The sequence below is a fragment of the Mus musculus genome, chromosome 3 (genome assembly GCF_000001635.26).
Source record: "Mus musculus strain C57BL/6J chromosome 3, GRCm38.p6 C57BL/6J".
In the NCBI taxonomy this organism is placed as follows: domain Eukaryota; kingdom Metazoa; phylum Chordata; class Mammalia; order Rodentia; family Muridae; genus Mus; species Mus musculus.
In genome coordinates this window covers 6,118,865-6,126,315 of record NC_000069.6, presented here as the reverse complement: position 1 = coordinate 6,126,315, position 7,451 = coordinate 6,118,865, and positions in this window count along the sequence as shown.

Below are 7,451 nucleotides of genomic sequence, written 5' to 3'. Positions count from 1 at the left end.
AATATTATATTACAGAATACAAAACAATGGAAACATTTTTTATTTTTCATTATAATATAGCAAGTCTCATTGTAGCTTTATTAATATTTTCCTTTTTTTTTTTTTTTTTTTTTGGTTTTTTCGAGACAGGGTTTCTCTGTATATCCTTGGATGTCGTGGAACTCACTTTGTAGACCAGGCTGGCCTCGAACTCAGAAATCTGCCTGTCTCTGCCTCCCAAGTGCTGGGATTAAAAGCGTGAGCCACCACTTCCCAGGTATTAATATTTTCTTAACTCATTTTCCAAATGGGAAGAAAAATTATGAGCCTATAATTCCTCAGGGATATACAGGAAATTCTGTTTATTTTGTCAAAGCATTTCCTCCTGATAGGATATAAAAATGCTCTGATACATTGGAATGATATGAGGGTAAGATCTGTTTCATGGGAAAGCATGGATGTTTTATATTTTTGGAATGGTTAGACAGATTAGATATGTCACATAGAAACAGAAATTTAGGGTTTAGCATGTAATGATATGAAGATATTCTCTAATCATTTCAGATATGGGCTACTGGGGTACACTGTACTATGTAGAGAATGCATTGAGAAGAAATGGAAATCCTCCATTAAGGAGACTGCTAAATATCTGATTATTGGGTCTTAGCCATTTGAAGGAAAGGCCATGGCAAATACCGAGTTTTTATATACATTAAAAATTCCTTCGATTCACACAAGACCAGGAGTTCTCAGTATTCAACATAATTGAATAAATGTTGGTTTTGTAGTTACAGATTTCAGATTTAAACTTCAAAACTGCTGTCTCTCAGCTGTGTGATGTCACAGAAGGTACGTTTGTGTGAAGTGAAAAGTCAGTGAATTCGGATTGTGTTGAACGGCATATGACAATTCCTTAATGCATGGTAAGCACTGATTTTGAAAAATATCTATTGTTCTTCATTTATCCAGTCACAGAACCCAGAGATGGTCTGTGAAATGATATTCAGAAGAGTAGTTGCCAAGGAAGTCTGAAGTGACTCCATTGCTCTTAGGTTAATAGCTTTTTTCTGAGGAAGATTCCATCCCATGGACTAACCTGTGACCAAGGTTTTCCTGTGCTAACCAGAAAAAAGATTGATGTGTTCCCAATTTAAGATTTTATTTTTTAAAGAGGATATGAAATAAAATTCTTGAGTCAAATGTACCATGCTTGAAAATACAGCTCTTTCCATTATCAGTTCTGTCTCTAAAAGATACTTCATTGTAGTTTGCACAGGAGTGTCCATGTTATGAAATCAACCCCACACATGGTTGTGTTGGTAATGGGTAGTTTTCTAGCCTAAACTTAAAATTAGTTCATTAGTGAGGAAAAAAATGAAATCTGAGTTAGATTTTGTTCTTAAAAAATTGCTACTTCTTTAAATAGTATTCTAGTTTTCAGCATGTTTTCAAAACCCTCATTTAATTCATTTCCACAATGCTATTAAAACCATTAAGAGAATTCAGTCTGATTTTTGTTTTGTGAAAGAGTTCTTTCATTCTGACAGTATGGTCAAGAGTCTGTGAAGGGAGCAAAATTGATTTGAAAGAGATTACTTTAAGAATTCATTTATTGGCTAAGATCAAAAACTCAGGTGACAGCAGATGTTGACAAGGAGGTGGTAAAAGAGGAGCACTCCTCCATTGTTGATGGGTCTGTAAGCTGGTACAACCATTGTGGAACTCAATCTTGTGGTTCTCAGAAAAGTGGACATAGTATTACCCAAGGACCCAGTATACACTCCTAGACATATACCCAAAAGATTCTCCAACATATAATAACAAGAGCACATGCTCCATCATGTTCATAACAGATTTATTTATAATAGCCAGAAGCTGGAAAGAACCCAGATGTCCCTCTAACAGAAGAATGGATAGAGAAAATGTGGTACATTTACACAGTAGAGCACTACTCAGCTATTAAAAAGATGAATTTATGAAATTCTTAGGCAAATGTATGGAACTAGAAAATAACATGCTGAGTGAGGTAATCCAATCACAAAAGAACACACATGGTATGCATTTATTGATAAGTGGATATTAGGCCAAAAGCTCAAAAAACCCAAGACACAATTCACAGACCACATAAAGCTCAAGAAGAAAGAAGAACAACGTGTGGGTGCCTCAGTCCTTTTTAGAAAGGGGAACACACTCATAGAAGTAGGGGGACAGGGATGGGATAGAGGGTTTCTGGGAGGGATGGAAACTGGGAAAGGGGATAACATTTGAAATATAACTAAAGAAAATATCCAATAAAAAAAGATAAAAATATTTTAAGTAAAATGTAAGCTAAAAATTAAAAAGAATTTATTTATCATTTGATAACAAATATCACACATCATATATACAATTCTAACACATCTCAGGAGATCGTGAAGACAAATGTGAATCATAGAACTTCATGATTACAAAATATAAATCAGCTATCTACTGTTGCAGATATAATGAGACATATGAGACGTGTGTGTGTGTGTGTGTGTGTGTGTGTGTGTGTGTGTGTGTGTGTGTGTAGCCTTTAATTTCCAAGTCTTGTTTTCCATTTAGTCTTCAATGATTGGCCTAAAGTACAGACTCAGATTCAGTAAATAACAGAGCAGTGTAGAACGGGGCAATTAGGTGGTAAGCAGGTCCATGATGAGACTAGGAAGCAGACACATCCTCTGAGCACAAGTATGAGCTTTCTTGTTAGCTGTAAATTAATGTCTTTTTTCTTGCAAGTTATCTTAAGGCCGTATCTATATTTGCCAAATATGGAACTAGAAAGACTGATATTTTGAAGAAAGAGTTACAGGCATTCCTAACAAAATAATATTTTGTCTTATCCTACAGATATTAACAATAAAGTAGGCATGACGCCACTGAGCTTTGAGAGCCAAGCCTCGGTTTTCTTAGAGTCTGTCAGCCAGTAATTCCTATCTTGTGTGTTATCAAAACAAAGAAACAAAATCAAACCTTAAAAACACAAAACTTGTTTTGGGAGTTGTCAGGTTCTACTCAATATATAATGCTTCAAAGGGCAAATATGAAATCATCTTCTAAGTAAGCTAGACTGTTTAGTTTTCTGTCTATCATTTTTAATTGCAGGTGTTAACAGTGTTATTGCTGATGTTAGAAAATGGGTAGATATATAGTCTGTCAATGAAGAATTCCTGTCTTCATAACATCTGTTTGTCATTGAGAGCATATTGGGCCAGGCCTATGCCCCCACAATGTCATATCATCTAACATCTCTTCTCATCTCAATGAAGTACATTGGAATGTCCATACATCTTAAAAGTATGGACCAAACCATCACTTTTTAGAAGAGAAGTGATCTGCCAAGGTGGGCAGTGGGGTTCAAAGTGCTTTAACTTCAGTCTTGATTCTGTGTTCACAACACTTCTCCCTTGAGTACTTATTCTCTGGCTATTAAGAAACAGCAGAAATTGATTCCATAAAGGAACTCTGATTCCAGCAAGGAACTCTGGATCCTACACAATCAAGATCCATTTTTGTTTCAAACGTCCTTCCCCTGGACCTAGGTAAGCCCATTTTCTAGTGTCACTAGATAATTACATGCTCTAGAATATCAAAGAGTAAGAAGGTTTAAATATGTGATACCATTTGATTGAAGAGGCTTCTATTGCAGAAAAAACTAAGTATTTCTTTAGATAAATATATCTCTACTATGCTTTCTTACAGTACTCAGCAGTTTTAATTTCTCAAGGCTACTTATTAATTATACAAAGCAAACAACTATACTACATTTTACCTAAGCAGAATTTATTTCTTGCATGTGCAAAAATTTACTTTAACCTCAAGCGTTGGATAACATGTTTGAAATATTCATGTAAGGTTAAGGATTCTTTTGAGCTCTGCATTCTTACTGGGTGGATACTAAGCTTAAAGATCTTATTCTCGTGCTAAGTTAAATGTTGTGGAATGTATCTGCTCTAAAGACATGTTTATAAAATGCAACTTCATTGAGAACTTTAAGGACGATCCAGAAGAGTCAGAAAAGAGTTTTCCAGTTTCAGACACATTAAGATGCCTCAGTGTCATATCGTTCCCCAACCTAAAGCAGTAGTGCATATTAATTTCCTACTCAGATAGATCAAATTAAAATTCCAATGTCCATATAAAATTAAAATACAATATAAAAGTAATTTGCATTTTTTCACCCTTACTTTTTTATTTCCTTTTTCCTACTTGCTATAAGTAAGTGCAAAGTCCTATAATGGGGATAAACTCAAAAAAACTGTTTTGGCATTTCAACTTAGTGTCTAATTTTCAACAGCCTTAACTAACTATTAAGGAAGAGAATACCTAGGACAAGAAATATCTAAGTGTGGAACTTGAAAAAAAAGAGTGCTTTCTAAAATAATTTTAGAAAACAATTCCAGCCTTGTAAAAGAATAACAGGGATACAGCTACAGCTGAATATAAGGCAACGCTTCAAAGCTTTAAATATTTTAAAATATTTAAAATACCATGAAACACTTTAAAATCATTTCCTAGTATACTTTCCTGATGTATATATATATATATATATATATATATATTTATTTATGCACACAGGCACACACCTACATATACAAGTATACATGCATGCTGTATGGTACTGTCTTAGTTGGGGTTTTCATAGTGTGAAAAGACACCATGACCAGAACAAATCTTATAAATGAAAACATTTAATTGGTGCTGGCTTACAGTTTCAGAGGTTCTGTCCATTATTTGAGAATTTAATACATGTGCACTTTCATATATATCTCACCCCTTTCTCTCCCCCAACAACTCTCTTCCCCACACCTGCAAAATTCATCACCTATTCTTTTTTATTAGATATTCTCTTTATTTACATTTAAAATGTTATCCCCTTTCCTAGTTTCCCCTCAGAAAATCCCCATTCTCTCCCAACTCCGCCTGCTCCCCAACCCACACACTCCCACTTCCTGGTCCTGGGAATACTGGTTAATTCATATTCTTGCTCCTCCTATGGGGCTGCAAACCCCTTCAGCTCCTTTGGTACTTTCTCTACCTCCTTCATTGGGGGCCCTGTGTTCCATCCAATAGATGACTGTGAGCATCTGCTTCTGTATTTGCCAGGCACTGGCATAGCCTCACAGGAGACAGTTATATCAGGGTCCTGTCAGCAAAATCTTGTTGGCATCTGCAATAGTGTCTGGGTTTGGTGGTTGTTTATGAGATGGATCCCCAAGTGGGGCAGTCTCTTCATGGTCATTCCTTCAGTCTCTGCTCTGAACTTTGTCTCTGTAACTCCTTCCATGGGTATTTTGTTCCCCCTTCTAAGGATAGAAGTATCCACACTTTGGTCTTCCTTCTTCTTGAGTTTCATGTGTTTTTCAAATTGTATCTTGGGTATTCTGAGCTTTTGGGCTAATATCCACTTATCAGTGCATATCATGTGTGTTATTTTGTGATTGGTCAATTCACTTCTTTATCGAAAGACCTCCATCCTCAGTGCTCCAGGTTCTCCTTGGAATCATTGTCAGAAGTGAAAGACAAGCATGCTACCCATCTCCCAATCTGCTTTGTTTTAGTCTGTCTGTCAGGTTGCTAGGACCAGGTACTCACACAGTGGTTCCTGTGTCCCCTCATAACTGTAATGATGGCCCTTTTACACATCACTTAATACCAATTTCTTCTTATCATTTAATTTTTTTGGAAAATAGTTTTGAGTTCCTATTATTTTCATTTGTGAATTTATTGAGAAAACATGTATTAATACCTGTTTCATATTTTAAGAGCCAATACATAATTATCAATTCACTTCTCATCTACAACAGGCATACCAAAGTGGACTGAGGAAACCCTCAGCTATAAGCAATGAACCAGTGGCAGCTACAGAATGCTAAGAGCGAGGGGGGGGAGGGGGTGAAGACTTCTTCAGGGAAGAACATCCCAATTGAGTACCAAAGGATCAGCTCTGAAGATCTGCACACAAATAAGATTACACAGACTGGCAAGAATTACGATATTCAGAAGAAGGAAGTGGAAGGGCAAAAATGATATAGTTATGCTATATCATTCAAATAGAACCTAAACTATGAAATCTAAACATAAATATGAACAAAACCAGAGAAAATTTGTTAGTGCAAATGTTCAGATCTTTGTCAAAAGCATCATAGTGGGTTCATTCTGCGCAGATCAGAAAGCACCTGTCAACTCATTTCTAAAGACTTACAGATTTTACAGTTTTATAAGTTCCCTCAATAAAACTGTGGTTGTCTGCAGTGTCTATGTGTTTGTCTAATAAGTTTTGGCAGTATCAAAAGCAAAGAAGATTCTCCTGTGTTTATGGCTCAAAATCTCTTCATTTGTGTCACATTCTGACTTTTTCACTAGAAGTGGTTGGTCTGATGTAAACAGTTTTTGCTGCAATGCCCTTTAATATAAACCTGCTAGAATTTCTCAGTGTGGTTAAAGTTTCTGTTACAGTGCTTTTATGAACAAAGACAATCTGTTTATTGGTAAAATGCACAGCACTTGGACTAATGTCTGACACTAATCTACTATTTATAAAACATTCTGCATCCTCTTGTCAATAACTAGATTTTGTTTTTATTGTTGATTTGCAGCTTTAAATTGATATTGTCCATTTTTTTTGAACAAATATATGTTTCAATGCCAAATATATAGGAGGTGATTGGTAAAAAGTGAGCTCATTGGTAGAGTGTCTGTCTAGCATTCACTAGACCCTAAATTTCACATTCAGGTTTACAAATTAATTAAAATTAAGAGTTGGTATTGAATACCAGAAGTTATTTTCTCTACAGGATTTAACATTTTTATAGAAATATGACAATATATAAGTAGATAAAAGTAGAGATAGGTGATCACAGAGCAGGGCTGTGAACTAGACTAGCCAAAAATGATTATGCCTGGGTTCAAGTGGGAGACTGAGAGTGAAGGAGAAAATACTCCAAGTGCATCTCTGATATGAACATGCAAACATATTCACTCATAAATAGCATATATTCACATACACATTCACAGCACACAAGAAAATGTAAAATTAGAATTAGTTGTAATATTTATTTTACTGCATTAATTGCATATCTAATAAAACTATATTGTATACTCAAAAATAAAGTAAAATAATAAATTGTATCAGTGGTATTTAGTGTATTGACATAAAGTGAATACTGAAGATGACATGCCAACATTAAATGCTCATTAAACAACCAAATAGTCCTTCTGAAATGCTATTTTCTATATTCACTGACAAGAGTCTACTGCATTCTTTGCTTTTCATTAATATAACACCATGACCAAAAGTGACTCATGGCAGAAAGAGTTTATTTTGGGTTACTACACTGAGAAAAATTAGTTCATGGCAGTGGGCGAGCATGGCAATAAACAGCAGGCAGGACAGCAGGAGAATGGAGCCAAAAGTCCCATCTGCAATCTCACACAAACACAATTCAGAGAGG